Source organism: Panthera uncia, chromosome X, assembly GCF_023721935.1.
Source record: "Panthera uncia isolate 11264 chromosome X, Puncia_PCG_1.0, whole genome shotgun sequence".
NCBI lineage: Eukaryota > Metazoa > Chordata > Mammalia > Carnivora > Felidae > Panthera > Panthera uncia.
In genome coordinates this window covers 39,790,390-39,812,794 of record NC_064817.1, presented here as the reverse complement: position 1 = coordinate 39,812,794, position 22,405 = coordinate 39,790,390, and the positions used below count along the sequence as shown (strand labels likewise).

Here is a 22,405-nt window from a genome sequence, read left to right as displayed (position 1 = left end):
ACACAGGAGCCATCCTGAAGGCACTCCCAATGTCCATAGTTAAAACAATTTGAACCACACAATAAATAATGATAGCATTGGAGGATAACCCAGAGAATTAAATAACTATCCATGAGTTCAGACTGATATATAGAGAAAATTTAATAAATGAAAGAGAAGGAATAGCTCTTTCATACAGAAGAAATCCAATTAATAACTATAGAAGAAATGAGGAAAAAACAAAATAACTATTGGGCAAACACCACAGTAATATGTATGTAGGAAAGATCCACTGATGGATGAAAAAATTAGTGGACAAAAGTTGGAATAGAAGCAGAATATTTGCATAGTCTCAAAGTATCTCCCTCAAGATATTTATTAAATAAAACTTGAAAATTAGAAACTTCACAATGGAGAAACCTTAACCTCAAGGTTAACATTGACATCATGTACCTCCTAATAAGGTACACTGAGATGGACATTTCTGTGGTATTCTTGCTAAAATGCATAACTTCAACTAATCATGAGAAAACATCAAACATAAACTGAGAGACATTCTACAAAATGCCTGAATTGTACTCTTCCAAAGTGTCAAGGTCATGAAAGACAAGGAAAGATAGGAACTGTTAAAGATTGGAGGAGATTCTGAAACAAAAAAAAAAGATCTCAGTGGAAAAATTGGTGAAATTTGAATTAGGTTTAACAGTGTTGTGCCGGGGGAAAAGGAAGGTCTAGTGTGGATCAGCTGAGCATCTGCAAAGAGCCAATGGATAGTGCATGGCCTGTGCGAGGGATCAGAGGCAGCATTTCCCTGCCTAGGGCCATTGGCCACTCCTACCTGGACCTTGCCTGCAGACACTCTGTAGGGAGCTGCCTTCCCCAGATGTGGGACTGACCCTCCCATCCCACCTTTCCTCCATCAGCTGCGTCACATTTTCCACTGAGACACACAAGGCTCTGGATGTGGGACATCAGCCACACGGTGCTCACTCTCAGCAGGAGGATGGTGAGCTGTCTCAGGGGCAGCAAGTCTGGAATCTGCTGCTTCTGTGACCCACCTGCCCCTCCCCTGAGGCCCTGGTAACCATTAATGAGTATTTCACTTTATTTTCACTGCAACCCTGTCAGCTAGATGACAATGGTTATCATTAGGCACATTTGACAGTAGAAGCAGCCGAAGTGCAACGATGCTAGGCCATTTGCCCCAAGGTCTCGCTGCCAGCAAATGGAAGGACAGGGAAATATGTAAGCCAAGGTCAGCTGGCTCCAAAGTGTCCACACTCTGCAATAGTGAATCCCATACAGGGCCAGTTCCCAGTATACGACATTTCTATTTTCTATTGTCTTCAAAGCACTCAGGCTGAGAGGTGACAACATTTCATGTACGTAAACAGAACTTTTGCATATTTCAGTGCACATCCAGGGCAATCTACATGGCCCTCCCTCTTGTGACAGAGAGGAAAACTCAAACTCACCCTCCCCACCTCCTTCTTGGACCCTGGAAATCAGGTGTACGTCAGGTCCCCCAGTGACAGACCAACTCAGGACTGTTGATCTGTGGTCACCTCAGACCCCAGTCCCTGGGACCATACCTCTGATTCCTCTTGCTGCCAATCATTTGCTGAGCAGCAGAGGCCACCCATGGCTGGACTACAGGGACTGCCAGAGGACACTTCAAAGTCCCCAATTACTGGCATGTCCCAGGCTCCTCACATCATTAATCCAGTAATGGCCAATTACTACATCCAAGAGACAGCCCTTATCTGCTTTCCATGGGAACTTCAAATAATACGCAGCACAGGCATGCCAGTGCCATGCCCCCAGCAGGTTTCCAATCATCATTCTTCCCAGACTGTCAATCACAGGCCCACACAGTTTCCAAAAGTGACTTATGGAGAGGCCAAACACTGACCATTCCTGAAGGACATAGGTTATGGCTCCCACTCCAGAAACCAGTCCAGTGTCCCTCATAAATGTTCATAAAAACTTTATTCATAATAGATCCAAACTATCCAACAAGAGGAGACTATATAAACAACCTGTGGTATATCCATACAATGAAATACTATTCCGCAATAAAATGGAACCAAAAGCCTGATACACGCAACATCATAGAGCAATCTCAAAATCAATATGCTGAGTAAAAGAAGCCAGAAAGAAAAGAGTACATATTGTATGATTCCATTTAAATGAAGTTCTAGGGGCGCCTGGGTTGCTTGGTCGGTTAAGCGTCCGACTTCGGCTCATGTCATGATCTCACGGTCCGTGAGTTCGAGCCCCGCGTTGGGCTCTGTGCTGACAGCTCAGAGCCTAGAGCCTGTTTCAGATTCTGTTTCTCCCTCTCTCTCTGCTCCTCCCCTGTTCGTGCTCTGTCTCTCTCTGTCTCAAAAATAAATAAACGTTAAAAAAAATTAAAAAAAAATAAATGAAGTTCTAGAACAAACAAAGCTAATCCATAGTGATAGAAGTCAGAATAATGCTTACCACTGAATGGGGAGGATTGGCTGAGAAGAGGCCATAACTGAACTTTCTGGAGTGATGAAAATATCTTGGTCAGGGTGGAAGTACATGGGTCTATACATTTATGAAAACTCAACACACTACATACCTAATACAGGAACATTTTAATGTATATAAATTATACTCCAAATTTAAAAAATAGAAATATGTGGGAATATATATTTTGGGTCAATTTGTACCAACAAGATAGTTACCTGTATGCATGTCTATGTAAAATCTGTAGGGTACCGACTCTTGAGAAATACCTGCTGGTAACCCAGTGGAGATGGAATCATGGGAAAAGATTAGCAAACTGTCCTCACTGCTCTACACTACCGCATCCCTCCTTCTCGGAGTGAAAAAGATTTTTCTTGCATACTAACCAAATTAGTCATGGGGAACTGTGCACTTTAAAGAGTCCACGAAGTGGGGCGCCTGGGTGGCTCAGTCAGTTAAGTATCCAACTTCGGCTCAAGTCATAATCTCATGGTTCAGTTCATGGGTCCGAGCCCTGCGTTGGGCTCTGCGCTGACAGCTCTGAGCCTGGAGCCTGCTTCAGATTCTGTGTCTCCTTCTCTCTTTGCCCCTCCCCCACTCGTGCTCTCTCTCTCTCTCTCTCTCTCTCTCTCTCTCTCAAAAATAAACATTAAAAAATTAAATATTCCATGAAGTGAAATGACCTCTTGGTGACTGTGGGAGACTTTCTGACATCATTCACTCAGCATATATTTATGGCACTAATCCTGGTCCAGGCATTGTTGTAGCCCTGAGAGAAAAAACTGATCCATCCTCTCTACTCCTGCAGCTGTCACTACTCTGTCCCCAACACCCTCAAGTGAAACTTCAGGCAGGGAGAGGACAACAGGAAGATCCCCATGGGTGCAAAGGTTAGAGAAGCAGAATCTGTGAAAGCATCAATATGCTCAGGAGAAACAGACCTATGCTCCTTCAAAAAGGTGTGAGTTGGTATTGTTCTGAGATAAATCCTGTATTCTACGTTTTGTTTTGCTTGTTAACTTTTCTTTTATTGAGGTATAATATACACAGTAAAGTGTATAATATGCTCAAGTATTAAGTGTACAGTTTGATGAGTTTTGACACCTCACTCAAACCAAGATATAGAATATTCCCCAGAAGTCTCCCTCATGACACTTTTGGTCCACACACTGCCTCCCACCAAGGTAACTGCTGACCTTCTTTCTGTCACTGTAGACTAGATGCATCTGTTCTAGACTTTCAGGTAATCACACAGTACACAGTATTGCATATGGAGTCATAGAGTCATATGGAATCCATACATCTGTAGTTATATGGAGTATTTTGTGTCTGGTTTCTTTCACTCAGCATAATGCTTTTGACATTCATCCATGTTGTATCAGTTAGTATTTTTCTTTTCATTGCTGAGTAATATTCCATCCTATGAATGTATCAAAATTTGTCTACCCATTCACAAGTTATTGGAAATTTAGGCTGCTTCCTGCTTTTCCCTATTGTGAATGAATTATCAGATTTACTAGATTCACTATAACTCCATCCTTGATTTCTTTCTTGTGGTCAAGGAAGGAAAACAAGAAGCCTAAAGTCACTGAAAGTGAAAGAAAGTGCAACTTGGAAAGGAGTGTGGTTGTGAAGCTAGCTTTGGTCTTTGTGGCTTATACAGGGGACCTAGCAAAAAAAATAAACAGATAAGCAAGGTTTAACCAGTTTGGTTATTTTTGGTGTTTTTTAACCAAGTTCAGGAAAGCAGGGTGGAGACTTTCCAGAATAGGCTCCCTAAATAATGTACCAAAGTGAAGGGATTTCTTCACCCCACAGAGCAGGGCTTCTCTGTGATTTGTTATTGCATGGGCTGGACAGGAGGAGATCTTAAGCCCAGTTTCTTGTTTAGCTGATGAGAATAGAAAGTGTTAGAAAATAGCAAAGAGGCCAAGGATGTAAGTATGAGTACTCCAGATCCCAATCAGGGAATGACCGTGTCCAGTCTTTCCCAGGGCTTATGAGGCATAGCTCATGGGGGTGGCAATGAGGAGGAGAGAAAACACTTGGAGTACCTCACCCTACACAATTGGCCACAAGTGAGCATCATGTCCACATTCTGCTATGATAAATATGTCACCTCTGTTGTACATATTGTGAAAACTTCACATGAGCAGAACAAGCTAGGGAAATGATAGGCAGAAAAAACTTTCCAACACATGAACTATTTAATTTATTCTCCCACTAAATCCTAATATATATATATATATATATATATATATATGGTTTTTTATATATATATATATATATGGATTATTATTGCCATTTTACTGATCCAGGTATAGTTTAGAGAGTTTAGATTATATGCCTGAATCTTTATGAATTCTGTGATTGAGCCAAGTTTACAATCCAGATTTTTTGGCCCCAACACCTTGTCTTTGATCCTACTATAACATCTATAAGTGTGATAGTGATACCTGAAGATGTTCACTAGAGGCATCAAATCTGAGTTGTTCCCCAACAAATGATAGCTGTGATCAAGTGACAGCAAGTGATAGCTGAAACAGGTAAAGTGTGGTATCACAGATTTCCCATTTTTTCTTAGTATTTCTATCAAGTTTTGGTTTGTATGTTTTGAGAGCATTATATGTGTATTAAGTGCATATGGTTTTAGAATTAAGCCTTTTTAGTGATTTGAACTTTTTTATCATTATGCAGTTATTCTTTTAATATTTTGACTTTAATGTCTATATTGTCTACTGTTAATATAACTACACCGTCCTTAGACTTTCAACGTTTCTTCTTTTTATTTAAAGGCTATCATTTCTTTTCATTTTATTATTGTTTAAAATTTTTATTTAGGGCACCTGGGTGGCTTAGTCGGTTCAGCGTCCAACTTCAGCTTAGGTCATGATCTCACCATTCCTGAGGTCGAGCCCCGCATCAGGCTCTATGCTGACAGCTCAGAACCTGGAGTCCATTTCGGATTCTCTGTCTCTCTGTCTCTGCCCCTCCCTCACCCATGCTCTGTCTCTCTCTCTTAAAAGTAAATAAACATTTATCTCTCAAAAAAATAAACATTAAAAAATCTAAAATTTTTTATTTAAATTCTAGTTAGTCAACATATAGTGTAATATTGGTTTCAGGAGTAGAATTCAGTGATTCATCACTTACATATAACACCCAATGTTCGTCATAACGAGTGCCTTCCTTAATACTCATCACCCATTTAGCCCATCCCTTACCCACCTTCCTCCATCAACCCTCAGTTTGTTCTCTATAGTTAAGAGTGTCTTATGGTTTGTTTCCCTCTCTCTCTTTTTTTCCCTTCCCATATGTTCATCTGTTTTGTTTCCTAAATTTCACATGTGAGTGAAATCATATGGTATTATTTCACTTAGCATAATACAGTCTAGCTCCATTCTTGTCTTCCAAAAGGCAAGATTTCATTCTTTTTGATAGCTGAGTCATATTCCATTGTATATATATACACCACATCTTCTTTATCCATTATTAGTCAATGAACACTTGGGCTCTTTCCATAGTTTGGCTACTGTTGATAATGCTGCTATAAACATTGGGATACATGTACCCCTTTGAATCAGTATTTTTGTATCCTTTGGGTAAATACCTAGTAGTGCAATTGCTGGATTACAGGATAGTTCTATTTATAACTTTTTGAGGAACCTCCACACTGTTTCCCAGAGTGGCTGCACCAGTTTGCATTCCCACCAACAGTACATGAGGGTTCCTTTTTCTCCACACCCTCGTCAACACTTGTTGTTTCTTGAGTTTTTTATTTTAGTCATTCTGACACATGTGAAATGATATCTCATTGTGGTTTTGATTTGCATTTCCCTGATGATGAGTGATGTTGAGCATGTTTTCATGTGTCTGTCAGCCATCTGGATGTCTCCTTTGGAGACAGATGTGCACACAAAGAGATGCCTAGTCAATCAGCACTGTTAAGAAATAGGCCCATATAGACATTCAGGAGACAATATGAATAGATAAGTGGACAGAGGACACACAAACTATGTAGAAATAACACCTATCTTATCTACTTTCAAGTTCAGAACCGAGAAACACAGGAAACAGACAGGCAGAGATGGATCTGTTTATTACTGTTAAAAGTTGGGAGATAATTTACTATATATTTACTATAATAATAATAATATAATAATATTAATAATTTACTATAATTTAATAGTGCATATTACTAAACTGAGAAAAATCAGTATTCCCTAACCATGGCAGAAGAGAAGAATGGATAATAGATAAGTAGCTAGAAGCATTTGCCATACTAGAGCAGAAAATAAGCCCCAACAAATATCAAAGAATCAATTTAATAAAGATAATGTTCTTTGTACACAATTTGATATTACAAAACAAAAATGTAATTGAAATATACACATATTAAATAGTAAATAAACTTTGAAATAAACCATGTATCACTTAAGTTGTCATTATGGAAATGTGACAATATTTAGAATGAAATTCGAAGGCAATGGTAAATAATAAGCCTTGTGTGATGTAGCTAAAGAATTAGTTAAAGGGACATTTATAGTCTTAAATGTTTACATTGCAAAAGAACAAAAATTAATGACCTAGTGGTCCATTCTGAAGGTGAGATACTGATAAAGGCAATTACGTATCTATAGCATTTATAAGGTTTCACTCCCATTTTAAGTTCCCATGTGTACAGTAACTGAAAACATCCCTAGTTTCCTTCCAGCACGAAATCTCACGTGTTTCCCAAGGGAAGAGGAATCACCAAAGTCTTTCACAAATTTTGCACTCATAGGGTTTTTCCCCAATGTGTATTATCCTGAGCCCTCGGACTGAAATCTTTTCCCTGTTGATTATACTCATAAGATTTTTTATCCAGTGTGCATCTTTGGGTGACTCCTAAGCGATGTGGGACAACCAGAGGTATTTTCAGCCTAACATCCATACAGTTTCTCCATTACAGAGTCTCTTTTGCTTTTTAAGGTAAGCATTTGTGTTGGACACTTTTCCACATTGATTTCATTCATAACGATTTGCTCTATTGTGAATTCTCATGTATGCCTTAATGGATATGCTTAAAGGTCTTCCCACATTGACTACATCCAAAGGATTTCTCCTATTAATCTTAAAACCAAAACTTCAGTTGTTTTACCAGAAAAAGAGGAGTTCATTTGGGAATAGCAAACATTTGCAATCTGAGACAAGCAAGCTGCAGCAAAAATATGGGCTTTGTCTGGAGTACAAAGGAGAAGAATACTTTTACAGAGGAAAAGGGGAAGTTGGGAAGGATTTTTTAAAGTTTATTTATTTATTTTAAGAGAGATGGAGGGAGAGAGAGTGAAAGAGAGAAAGAGAATGAGTGGGAGAGGGGCAGAGAGATCAGAATAGAGAATGCCAAGCAGGCTCTCTGCTGTCAGCACAGAGCCGGACATAGGGCTTGATCCCATTAACCATGAGATCACGACCTGATCTGAAATCAAGAGTCAGACTCTTAACCAACTGAGCCAGCCAGGCACCCCTGGGAAGGCTTTTATAAACAAAAAGCCTATTGGAGTAAACTGGGAATTCCAAGTATAGTGGTTTCTCATTGGCTGAGCTATGACTGTCTTTCATTGGCTGGGCTATTGGTGGGGGAGGAAGAAAACTTCCTCCTGCTGGAATAGTAAAATAGAATTAGCTTGCAAGGTTACTCTCTTCCTGCTGGGTCTGCAATTGACAAGTGGCAGGGCATGAGAGCTTCCCCTGCTGGCCTCCCTAAGTCCATTCTACATAAGGTTTCCTTTTATTAATTTTCATACTCTCCAGTGTGAGTTTTCACATGATTCCTAAGTGTAGGGAAATCCCTGATGGTTTTCCCAAATTCATTGCATTCATAGACCTTCAGCCTGGTATGTATTCTCTGGTACTGAGTAAAGAGTTAGCTCTTATGTTGAAAACTTCAAAAGAAATGGTATATTCATTGGGTTTCTCTTCAGAATACAGTCTCTCCTATTGATGAAGAGATGAGTGATGACTGCAGAAATTCTATTCATTGCTTTCAATCCATTCATTCCATCCCCACTGGAATTCTGTCCTGCCATTATGACTATGAAGGACATTATATTTTTGAATGATTTCCTGTGCATGTATATGGCTCCTCCCTTAAGTTTTTTTCCAAGTTGAAAGGGTGATTCTTCTGCAATGAGGCATGCTTGTTATTTTCATACACAGATTTTATAATGGTTTAAGGCTTAATTATTTTATAAACACTCAATATCTGAGTCAAGTTAATGGAAACACATACATGAATTTTCAGTGGAAATGTGTTTTGAGCTAAGTTTATAATATTCATAGGCCCTTTCCTGCTTTCTCCTGAGTGAATTCCACTTGCTTAGATGCCTTTCCCAGTTTTTAGATGGTGCATTAGTTTCCTGTTGCCTCTTCCACAAATTACCACAAACTTAGTGGCTTAAAACAACACAAATGTATTACCTTACAGTTGTGGAGGTCAGAAGTCGGAAATCGATTTTGCTAGGCTAAAGTCAAGGTGTTGGCAGTGCTTGTTCTTTCTGGAGGCTCTGAGGAAAGAACCTACTTTCTTACATTTTTCAGCTTGTGGTGGCTGCCTGTATTTCTTGGTTTGTGGGCCCCTCCTCCATCTTTAACGCCTGCTTCTGTCATCACATCACCTTTGCCTCTTCTGTAGTCACCTCAGCTTCCCTCATATACAGACGTTGGTTATTTCATTTAGGGCCCACCTGAATAATTTAGTATACTCTCTCCACCTCAAGATTCTTAACTGAATCACATCTGCAAAGTCCTTTTTTGCCATATAAAGCAACATTCACAGGCTCTAGGGATTCGCACCTGAATGTCTTTGGGGAAGCCTACCACACATGAATTTTTCTAATTCAGAGCCTTTCCAGTATTCTCTTCATGTAAAGGACAAAGAATCACCCCATGTGACTCATATAATGCTCGGGTCATTGCATGGTTGATGCCCAAATATGCCCTGCTAAGAGATTGACCCTGGGTGCTTAAGTAGAACCTCAGTCTGAAACAAACTTGACAAATATTTAAAATATGGAGAACGAAATGCCAGAATGAAGATTTAAAAAGTCAGTGTGGGGTCAAGGGGTATAAACTTCCAGTTATAAAATAAATAAGTCATGGGGATGTAATATACCAAAAAAAAAAAAAAGTCAGTATGGCCAATATAGATTTCTTCCAAATTCAAAATACAGACCCTAAATGGGGAAACATGCAATTATGAGAAAAGACAGATTTTTAGAGCCTGGGCTGTATAGGCATATTGGCAATTACAGGGATAAGGTGTAGACGTTTTAGGTAATTTACTAACAATGATTCTATGACAATTGTGATTGATGTTAACAAAAAGAAGTTATCAGAAATCCCCAGTGGGGAAAGGGAAGGGAAACAAAAATAATATAAAAACAGGGAGGGGGACAAAACAAAGGGGACTCATAAATATGGAGAACAAACTGAGGGTTGCTGGAGGGATTGTGGGAGGGGGGGATGGGCTAAATGAGTAAGGGGCATTAAGGAATCTACTCCTGAAATCATTGCTTCACTATATACTAATTTGGATGTAAATTTTAAAAAATAAAAAATAAAGTTAGAAAAAAAAGAAATCCCCAGTGGGGAGAAGTTGATTAAGAGCCCATATGAAAATGTTAAACTTAACATAAATAGGTCTCTCACTGAAATTAGGTTTGTATGGTTGATGTCCTGCTCATGAGAAAGAGTACATGATGTGGGACAATTGCACAGAGGATAAGAAGAGCTCCCATGAAACCGCCAACCTTTGCACTCTCAGGGGTTCTAAAGACAAGCAAATATGCCTGTAAAAGTGGCAAATGAGCAAACCAAATTTCTCACCAATCCAATATAAGTCTTTCTTTTTTTTCTTTTTTTTGTTTGTTTACTTTTGAGAGAAGAAGCATGGGGGAGGGGCAGAGAGAGGGGGCGACAGAGGATCTGAAGTGGGCTCTGCACTGACAGCAGAGAGCCCAGTGTGGGGCTTGAACTCACGAGCCATGAGATCATGACCTGAACTGAAGTCAGATGCTCAACCGACTGAGCCACCCAGGGGCCCCCAATATAAGTCTTTCAAAAGGATCCCAAACTCAAATATCCATTCTGTGCCCCCAATATACTGTGAGGGTCTCTGATACTTGAAACTCATGCCCAAACTTAGATACACATTTAAGGAACCCCAAGCCTTTTAACCATGGAGGAAACAAAAAGTCAGTGAAAAGCACAGGTCTTCATCTCGTAGGGAAGTCATTAGACAACAAGCCCCATGAGAGCAAGGATCATTCTGTCTCATGTACTGGTGTTTTCCCAATCCTCAACCCACATCCAGGAATGCAATAGGTGCTTAGGAAATATTTGCCCCATAAATGAGTAAGTAAAGGAATGATGCCATTTTTGCATACTATCATCAGATTGCTGTAGTTCTTCTATGTCACATCTCTGTATGGGGTCCTCTGAGCGAGGTCCAACAAATCCCACTCTTCCTCAGGGGAAGTCCATAGCCACGTACCTGAAGGCCTCTGATTCCAAAAAAACCACACAGATTCTGTCTCAGTGAGATACTGTTTCCTCTAATGTTCATAGGAAGATGAGTGAGGTGACAGCCCTGTGGCATGGAGACCTGATTCAGCTGAAATTTAGATGGATCTTCTACCCTAAGTCTCAGTGTCCACACTCACTCCCAAGGCAATGTATCCAATCTCATAACTCTAATAGCACTTCTAAAACATGCCTTCACTTATATTTCCAATACTGGACTCAGTTCTTCCAGACTTACTCCTCTCTTTCTCCAAAATTGAGCACAATCCCCAAAACAATGTACACATGAGCAAAACACTCAACAACTGAAAAGTGATATCCCCGGTGAGAACATGAATTTCTTGAGACAAAGAATATTTATCTCCTCCTGTAGTGTCCACCACAGCACTCAGCAGAACGTGATCCACAGGGGAGGGCAGACAGCCTGGGTGAGGAGTTGAATGGGAGCATGTCTGTGTAGTCACTCCCTACACACAAGTGGCCCAGAGACCTGGCAAAACATGATCAGGAATCCAGGTAACAGTTGCTACCATGTGCTTCCAGAAACTCCTTGCCAGGCAAAGGAGAAGTGTCTGCCTGGTGCCTACCTTTTGGAGAAAGATCAAATTCTTATTCACTTGTGACAAATTTGTCATCAATCCAGAAGTCATTATTTCCTCCCCTGAGTCTTTTTCAGGAAACAGGCAGGCTACTGAGACAGTAGAGCCAAGAGAATCCAGGCTTCTCACATTTCACAGTCACAAGCCTGGATGCTTCCACACACACTAATTTTGAGCTCTTCCTCTCTCCCTACACATTCACACACTGCTGTCATAAGAATTCAGGGTAGTCGTGTCTCACCCAGCATCAGTAAAGAGGACTCAATCTGGCTGTCCATGAGGAAGAGATTAACAGTTCCAAGTTTGAGAATGTAGCTGGCCAGGTCAACCTCATTCCTACTTGATCCAGTGGTATCTGTAGTCTTGCTTCATCAACAACCATCAGCCAGCAGTAATGCAACCTAAATCATTAGCTATACCACGGCAGTGGACCAGACTACACATGGGAAAGTCTTTTATTTATTTTTATTTTTTATTTAAATTCAAGTGAGTTAACATATAATGCAGTATTGGCTTCAGGAGTAGAATTCAGCGATTCATCAGTTACATACAACATCCAGTGCTCATCCCAGCAAGTGCCCTCCTTAATGCCCATCACCCATTTAGCCCATCCCTCCACCCACCTCCCCTCCAGCAACCCTCAGTTTGTTCTTTATATTTAAGAGTTTTTTATGGTTTGCCTCCCTCTCTGTTTCTATCTTATTTGGGAAAGACTTGTAAAATGTAAAGTGCTCTACTATATTCATATTGATTATTTTAAAGTGCTATTTCCTGAAGACTCACTATGTGCTAGAGATCATCCTGAGAACTTTACCTGCATTTGTCCATTCAATTCTTATAATTCTGCCAAGTACATATTCTTTCCCCCACTTAATGGCTGAGAAAACATGGACACAGACGATTATTAACCTAAAACAGACAGGATTATTAACATGCCCAGTGGGAAATAGTCTGAGTCAGGATTTGAATGCAGGTCTGTCTCCAAAGCCTAAACTCTCCCAAGCACTACGTCTATAGAAAGAAACTTAAAGTTTTGGAATTATCGGGGATGTTGTTATTCCTTAATATACCTAGGAGATGGTCATACAATGTTGCTAATTCATGTGTAGTGTGTGAACCAAGCACATGACCTGGGAACATGTTAGAAATGAAGAATCTTGAGTCCTAACACAGACCTCCTGAATAAAAATGACCATGATCCTGGGGCACCTGGGTGGCTCAGTCAGTTAAGCATCTGACTTCAGCTCACGTCATGATCTCACGATTTGTGAGTTCGAGCCCTGTGTCAGGCTCTGTGCTGACAGCTCAGAGCCTGGAGCCTGCTTGGGATTCTGTCTCTCTCTGTCTCTCTCTCTCTCTTTCTCAAGAATAAATTAAAAAACATTTTTAAAAATGACCATGATCCTAAGAAAGATCCTCAGGGATTTCAGGTGCGTGGTCAAATCAGAGAAGTGTTGGCTAGAATTTTGCTGTGCATCATAAAGCACTAGTCAATGAAATGTTCCATTCCACTCAAATGCAGCTCCTCCTGCTGGCAAAATACCTGTGTTTCAGGCCCCACTGCCTGCATTTAGGTGCTTATGTCTGGCTCACTCATTTATTAGGTTCATTCAGCTATTTATTCAGAGCTTGCTACATAGAGGCGCTGAGGATTCATCAGTGAATGATCACAAACCACAGCACATACAGAGAAGTTACATTCTACTGGTGAAGGGCAGAAATTAGACTAATAATAAATTATATATTGGGTGATATTAAATTCTGCTGGAAAAAAAAGCAGGCTGAAGGAGTGAGGTGTCAAAGACAAACACACATCCAAGAGTATTAGTATTGAGAGGAAGGACTGGTTCTGAGACAGTTAAGATAAATAAATGTTTCTCTGAGCAGAAAGGTACATAACCATTTCACAGAGCACTATAAATTGAGACCTGGTTTGCTCAAAAATTGTTACTGAATCCCCAAATCATTAGAAAGAATTAGAATATCATAGTTTTACAAAATCTCAGGAGAGATTTTTGATGTTGATATACTTCAACTTACCCTAACCAGGAGGTGCTGGAACCAAATAGTTCTTGGCCCTTTCCATCTGCAGAGGGCAGAACTTGAGTCTTCTTCCAAGATGGAGGGAGGCAGGACAATATGTGTTTAAAGAGTCATCATGCCAAAAATACCTTCTACTGTTATCCCTCTCCTCATACTCATAATCTAGTATAATCAAGAGAAAAACATCAGACATACCCAGACTGGGGGACATTCTACAGGATACCTGGCCAGTACTCCTCAAGACTGCCAAGGTCACAAAAAACAAGGAGGGAGTGAGAGACTGTCACAGACCAGAGGAGACTGAGGAGACATGACAACTAAATGCAGTATGGTACCTGGACTGGATTCTAGAACAGAAAAAGGACATTAATGGGAAAAACTGGTGAGATCCAAATAAAGTGTAGAGTTTCATTAATAGCAATGTGTCACTATTTCTTCATTTTCAAAAAATATACCATGGAAATGTAAGATCTTGAATAATGGAGGAAATTGAGCAAGGGTTATACAGAAACTCTTCCTACTATCTTTGCACCTTTTTTGTAAATCTAAAATGATTCCAAATTAAAGGTTTGTTTTTTAAAAAAACAATTCAGCTCAAATACTGGCAAAAGGTTGATATCTATTGAAGCTGGATGGTAAGTACAAGGTGGAGTCATTGTACTATTTTCTCCACGATCATAAAAATATTTTAAATGTTTATTTATTTATTTTGAGGGTGGGGCAGAGAGAGGGGAGGCAGAGAGAGAGAGTATCCCAAGCAGGCTCTATGCTCAGTATGGAGCCCGATGCGAGGCTCAATCCCACGACTGCAAAACCACGACCTGAGCAGATATCAAGAGTCGGACACTCAACCGACTGAGCCACCCAGGCGCTCCAACCATAAAATATATTTTAAAGAACAATGAGCTCATTCTGATTCTTTGAAAAATTTAATAAGGTAAACATGTACCAAAGCTAATTAGGAAAAAAAAAGGAGAGAAAAGGCATCCTGAAAATAGAATGAAAAGGGAGAAATAACTATAGATAACATTTACTTTAAAACATTTATAGAATATTGTAAACAATTACCCATTAACTCAAGACCTAGTTGGTATCACCTGAATCTGCATATCAATCTTAGCATCACTAAAGATCAGATGATAGACGTTATGTCTGTCAACAAGAATACATGGCAATGGGAAGCACACAACACCACCTATGAAGAATGACCACACAAAAAAAAATTGAACCTAAATTTAATCCAGCATCCAGATATAGGTCACATTTACATGAAATACGAATAATGGGAAATCAAATTAGACGACTTCATGATGGGGGCACCTGGGTGGCTCAGTCAGTTAAACGTCCAACTTCGGCTCAGGTCATGATCTTCTGGTTCGTGGGTTCGACCCCTGTGTCAGGGTCTGTGCTGTCAGCTCAGAACCTGGAGCCTGCATCGGATTCTGTGTCTACCTCTCTCTCTTCCCCTCCCCAACTCATGCTCTATCTCTGTCTCTCAAAAAATAAATAAATGTTAAAAAACAAAGAAGGCTCCATGATGAAAAAAAGTCAATTGAATCCAGGTTGTGGAACATTCTACAGAGCCAATGACCAGAATTCTCCACGAAATCAATTTCATTTTAAAAAGAGAGGAAAAAATAAATAAAATAAAATAAAATAAATAAAAAGGGAGGAAACTGTTATGACTGGAAACCGATACAAGGTGTGGACTTTTTTTCTATATCCCTGCTTGCTTTTCCCTGGATTATTTCAAAGCAAATTCCAGACACCATGTGTATTTAATGTTACTCCCCCACATAAGGATGTCTTTGAAAATAATGACTATAATATCATTATCACACTTAAAAATTTTACAATTCCAGCTTAACAGCAAATATCCAGTGTTCAAATCTCCCCAAGTGTATCATAGTCTTTTTTAATGTTCATCCATTTTTGAGAGACGGAAAGAGAGAGTGCATGCATGCACAAGCGGGGGAGGGGCAGAAAGAGAGGGAGACAGAATCTGAAGTGGGTTCTGTGCAGACAGCCCTATGCAGGGCTCAAACTCATGAACCGTGAGATTCTGACTTGAGCCAAACTCTTAGACACTTAACTGACTGAGCTACCCAGGTGTTCCATGTATCACACATTTTTAAGTGAATTGTTTGAATCATGATACAGATAAGGCTCTCACATTCTGGTTGGTTGATAGCTTTCTTACATTTCTTAATCTATAGTACTTACCCACCTCTTTTATCCCTCCTTGCATGTATTTGTTGATGAGAAGAGATAGTCTTGAAGAAGTTCAAAATTAATGTACTTGGAATGAATTTCCAAATGCATCCCATGGTGTTAGTTCACATGTTCCTCTGTTTTCTACATTTCTGGTAAATTGATCTATTGATAAGATTCTGATTCAACTTTTTGTCACAAATGCTTCAGAGGTGGTGTGACCAATGTGCTTTCATCAGGTTGGGATGTTAGATTGTCATTTTTTGTGATTTTATCAGTAACTGGTGGTTATTGCCTAGTTACACTAACTCAAAATGGTTCGCAAAGTAATGATTTTCTATCACTCTTCTTCACTTGTTAGAAAAACACCTTTATTAAGAAAACTCTTCTCTCATCAATTATTCTGTTATCTTTGGTAAAAAAAAAAATCATACGAGAACAGCAGAATAAATGTTTGATTCTTCCTCTTTATTTAAGCAAATTTTAAATTAATGAACTGGTTTACGAGCATCTCCAAATGTGACCTAAGAGTTGTTTTTGTATCAATATGAACTCTTAGATTTAAACATATTCAATGTGCTTCAAACCATTGCAGTTATCCCTAATGATGTTCAAATTGTCCCATCTTTCACCAGTGGAAGCTTCTTCATTTGGTTTCTGAGTTCTTTTGACATGACTATAGTAGCTTTTGAAAATTTGCTGGCTAGCTGGAATAACAAGATGGTCTGATATCATCTCACACATTTCTTTCTACAGTCCTAAAATCACTCATTTTGCAAAGGATCCCTGATTGCTCTTAGTGGGCAATGATATATATATAGGCTCCCCTCCGGACACTAGGAATTCTCAATGCCACTGCACTATTGCTTCTAAGTCTTTTCCACATGTTTCTCCATTATGACTTTGATTTTTTTTAGTTTGTTGAGACTTGTTTTGTGGCCTCACATGTTATCTATTCTGGAAAATGTTCCAAGTGCACTTGAAAACAATGTGTCTTCTGCTGTTTTAGGATGGAATGTTCTGAATATATCTATTAGATCCATCTGGTCCAGTGCGTCATTCAAAGCCACTGTTTCCTTTTTCATTTTCTGTTTGGAGTATCTGTCCATTGACGTAAGTGGGGTGTTAAAGTCTCCTATTATTTTTGTATTACTATAAGTTAGTTCTTTTATGTTTGTTATTAACTGTTTTTATGTATTTGGGTCCTCCCATGTTGGATGCATAAATCTTTACAAGTGTTATATCTTCTTGTTGGATTGTCCCCTTTATTATTATATAGTGTCCTTCTTTGTCTCTTGTAAAGTCTTTGTTTTAAAGTCTATTTTGTCTGAGATAAGTATTGCAACCCCAGCTTTCTTTTAACATCCATTTACACGATAGATATTTCTCCGTCCCCTCACTTTCAATCTGCAGATGTCTTTCAGTCTGAAATGAGTCTCTTGTAGGCTGCACATAGATGGGTCTTGCTTTTTTCATCCATTCAGTCATTCTATGTCTTTTGATGGTTCTCAAAGCCTAAAATGTATACTCTCTCATCCTTTTACAGAGAAAGGGCCATAGAGAATTGTTCAGAATATATAAATCCATACATTAAATATTTAGCTTCATTATTAACATTCTGTATAGTACTTAACTAAATTATGCCCATTATCTATTAGAACCCAGTTATAAAGATATATTGATAATTCAGTTTGATTAGCATGAATTCAGCAGACTAATTAATAGTTCAGTAAGCATATCTTTCTATTATGTATTATACCCGGTGGTCACTGCCCTATATGTCCATGATTCTAAATAACCCTTTTGTATTATCCATAAACAAATTTGCTTTCGAACGTTGTTTGGCGGTAATCTGAAATATTTTACTTTATAAAATCAAATGATTGCTATTTTTATGCTCTCACAAAAACTGATTTTTAAAAATCACTTAACAAAGTCAAATTTTCAAAGGAGTATATTGGCAGACTTTTTTTAAAAGCAAGTTTTGGATGGACTGCTAATTTTTTTTTGTAGCGCTTAGTTTCAAACATAACTAACAAAAACAGAAATAAAAATAACTTAAAGAAGTATTTGTGTATAACCATTACAGATGACAAAATACAAAAATGAAAGAAATTACAATTCATTTTTAAGACCACAAATTGAAATACTGTCTACAATTTATAATATACATTGCAAAACATCAGAAAGGAAGACAGAACACCTGAAGTCACATGGGGCATCTGGGTGGCTCAGTCGGTTGAGCGTCCAACTTCAGCTCAGGTCATGATCTCGCAGTTTTGTGAATTCGAGACCCACATCGGGCTCTGTGCACAGAGCCTGGAACCCACTTTGAGTCCTGTGTCTCCCTCTCTCTCCGTCCCTCTCCCGCTCGCGCTCTGTCTCTCTCAAAATAAACAAACTTAAAAAAAAGAACATTAAAAAACATTGTAAATTTAAACATAAAACTACAAAACTTTTAGAGGAAAACATGGGAAAAAATCATGGGAGTTTTGTGAAGACATGACACTAAAACCATGATCCAAAAAAGAAAAAGCAATCAATAAATTGGACTTCAAAATTAAAACCTGTTGCTTTGTTTAAAAGAACAAAAAGAGGGGCACCTGGGTGGCTCAGTCAGTTAACCGTCAGACTTCGGCTCAGGTGGTGATCTCATGGTTCGTGAGTCTGAGCCCCGCCTCAGGCTCCCTGGTGTCAGTGCAGAGCTGGCTTCAGATCCTCTGTCCCCCTCTCTCTGCTCAGCCATCAAAATTAAATTAAAGAAAAAATATCCTTTTAAAAAGGAACAAAAAGACTAGGAGAAAATCCTTGCAAACCAAATATATGACAGAAGACCTGTATCTAGTGTATACAAAGAACTCTCAAAACTCAACAGTTAAAAAACAAACAAACAAACAAACTAGTGCATTACTTACCTTGACTCTTAGCCTGTCAAGGACAGTATCTGGGACCCAGTGTCTACTCCTGTCTCCTGCGCCTGCTAACCCATAGCCACTATGTGTGAGTGCACTTCCATCCACGTTCACCAGGCTGGTGTCCAGATGGGCAATGCCTGCTGGAAGCTCTATTGCCTGGAACACTGCATCCAGTCCGATGGCCAGATGCGAAGTGACAAGACCCCTGGGGGAGATGACTCCTTCAACACCTTCTTCAGTGAGCCAGGTGCTGGCAAGCATGTGTCCAGGGCAGTGTTTGTAGACCTGGAACCCACAATCATTGATGAAGTTCTCACTGGCATCTACCGCCAGCTCTTCCACCCTGAGCAGCTCACCACAGGCAAGGGAGATGCCGCCAATAACTATGCTTGAGGGTACTACACCACTGGCAAGGATCAGTGATCAAGGTAAATGATCATTGACCTTGTCTCGGACCAAATTCGGATATTGGCCTACCAGTGCACAGGTCTTCAGGGCTTCTTGGTTTTTCCACAGGTTTGGAGGGGAAACTGGTTCCGGGTTCACATCCCTGCTCATGGAATATCTCTCCATCGATTATGGCAAGAAATCCAAGCTGGAGTTCTCCACTTACCCAGCCCCCCAGGTTTCCACTCCTGTGATTGAGCCCTACAACTCCATCCTCACTACCCATACCACCCTGGAGCCCTCTGATTGTGCCTTTATGGTAGACAATGAGGCCATCTATGACATCTGTTTTAGAAACCTCAGTATTGAACGTGCAACCTACACTAACCTTAACTGCCTTATTAGCCAGATTATGTCTTCCATCACTGCTTCCCTTAGATTTGATGGAGGCCTGAATGTTCATCTAACAGAATTCCAAACCAACCGGGTGCCCTATCCCCACATCCACTTCCCTCTGGCCACATATGCCCCTGTCATCTCTGCTGAGAAGTCTACCATGAACACCTGCATGCTTTGGGCCAGCCAATCAGGTGGTGAAATATGACGCTCCCCATGGTAAATATATGGCTTGCTGCCTGTTGCACCATGGCGACATGGTTCCCAAAGATGTCAGTGCTGCCATTGCCACTATCAAGACCAAGTGCAGCATCCAATTTGTAGACTGGTGTCCCACTGGCTTCAAAGTTGGCATTGATTACCAGCCTCTCACTGTGGTACCTGGCAGAGACCTGGCCAAAGTACAGCGAGCTGTGTGCATGCTAAGCAACAGCATAGCCATCGCTGAGGCCTGGACTCACCTGGACTACAAGTTTGACCTGATGTATGCCAAGCATGCCTTTGTTCACTGGTATGTGGGTAAGCGCATAGAGGAAGGAGAGTTTTCTGAGGCCCGTGAGGACATGGCTGCCCTTGAGAAGGATTATGAGGAGGTTGGTGTGGATTCTACTGAAGGAGAGGGTGAAGAGGAAGGAGAGGAATACTAATTACCATTTCTCTCAGTCCCAAAGCATGCCACACTCAGAACTTTAGCTTCAACATTAGCTGACAGTCATTAAACCTTTCTGGTTAGATTGTCTTCACTTTTAACTGTGATCATGTCTTACTTTTCCATGTGTACCTGTCAGATTTTTCCATGATGTCTCAGAGTAAAGGTTTTTAAGAAAGGGGGAAAAAACCAATCCAATTAGAAAAGGATGAGCAAAGGATGTAAAAAGACATTTCACCAAAAAGGATATACAGATAACAAACAAGCATGTGACAATACGTTCCATATTACTGGCTATCAGAGAAATGCAAACTAAGGCCATGATGAGATATCAGCACACACCTAGCTGAATGATTAAATTTTAAAAAATAGTGACAACACCAAATGCTAGGGAGGATGCAGAGAAACTGGGTCACTTATACATTGCTGGTGGGACTGTAAAATGATACAGCCACTCTGGAAAACAGTTTGGCAGTTTCTTATAAAACTAAACATGGATCCAGCAACTTTACTCTTGGGTGTTTATTCCAGAGACATGAAAATTTATGTCCACATAAAAACCTGTCCCCTGATGTTTATAGTAACCAACCCAAATGTTCTACAACAGGTGAATGGTTAAACTATGGTCATACACACCATGGAACACTACTCAGCAATAAAGAGGATTGAACTACTGATACAACAACTTGGATGAACCTCTAGGGACTTCTGAGTGAAAAAATCCATCCCAAAAGGTAACATACTGTATTATTCCATTGATATAATGTATAAATAAGCAAAGGACATGAAGAGACATTTCATTAAAGATGACATACAGGGGGTGCCTGGGTGGCTCAGTCAGTTAAGCATCCGGCTTCAGCTCAGGTCATGATCTCACGATTCGTGAGTTCAAGCCCTGCGTCGGGCTCTGTGCTGACAGCTCAGAGCCTGGAGCCTGCTTCGGATTCTGTGTCTCCCTCTCTCTCTCTGCTCCTCCCCTGCTCATGCTCTGTCTCTCTCTCTCAAAAATAAATAAACATTAAAAAAAATTTAAAGATGACATACAGGGTTGCCTGGGGGGCTCAGTTGGTTAAGCATCCAACTCTTGATTTTGGCTCAGGTCATGATCCCATGGTAGTGGGATCGAGCCCCACTCAGTGCAGAGCCTGCTTGGGATTCTCTCTCTCTCTCTCTCTCTCTCTCTCTCCCTCCCTGCCCCTCCCCACACACACACACACACACACTCCCTCTCTAAAAATTAAAAAAAAATATTTTTTTAAACTTTTATTTATTTTTGAGACAGAGAGAGACAGAGCATGAACGGGGGAGGGGCAGAGAGAGAGGGAGACATGGAATCCGAAGCAGGCTCCAGGCTCTGAGCTGTCAGCACAGAGCCCAACGCGGGGCTCGAACCCACGAACTGCGCGATCATGACCTGAGCCGAAGTCCTGACACTTAACCGACTGAGCCACCCAGGCGCCCCCAAAATAATTTTTTGGAGATGATATACATAGGTAAAATGCGCCCATAAAAATGTGTTCTATATCATTAGCCATTAGGGAAATAAAAACTAAGACCACAATGAGATATCACTACACATCTATTAGAACAGATTAAAAAAACAGTGACAATACCAAATGCTAGTGAGGGTGAGGAGATATTGGATCTCTCGTGCATTGCTGATGGGAATGTAAAGTGGTACAGACACTCTAGGAAATAGTTTGACATTTTCTTAAAGAAATTCAACATACACTTCTCCTGCAGCCCAACAGTTGCGCTCCTGGACATTAATCCTACAGACACGGAAACTTAAGTCCACACAAAACCTGTACACAATCGTTCATAGCAGCCTTGTTTGTACCAGCCAAAAATTTGAAACACCCTAAATGTCCAAGTGAGGACTACGTGAATGGTTAAATACACTGTGATACATCCACACCGTGGAATACTACTCAGCAATAAAAGGAAGAAACTATTAATACCTGCAACTTAGATGGATCTCCAGAGTGTTGAGCTGAGTGAGAAGGAAAAAAAAAGAGTGCATCTCAAAAGGACACATACTGTATAATTCTATTTATAAAACATGCTCAAAATGACAAACTTATAGGAATTATAAAGTATAGAAAATTATGACATGGAAAACAGAGTAGTGGCTGTGAGGAGTTAGGGATAGCGGGAAGAGGGGTAGG

At 40.0% G+C, this 22,405-nt stretch overlaps 1 pseudogene; it reads left to right on the top strand.

Moving 5' to 3' along the window:
- The first annotated feature begins 18,852 nt into the window (after positions 1 to 18,852).
- Positions 18,853 to 20,409, top strand: LOC125932360 (tubulin alpha chain-like; annotated as a pseudogene).
- Positions 20,410 to 22,405: the final 1,996 nt, after the last annotated feature.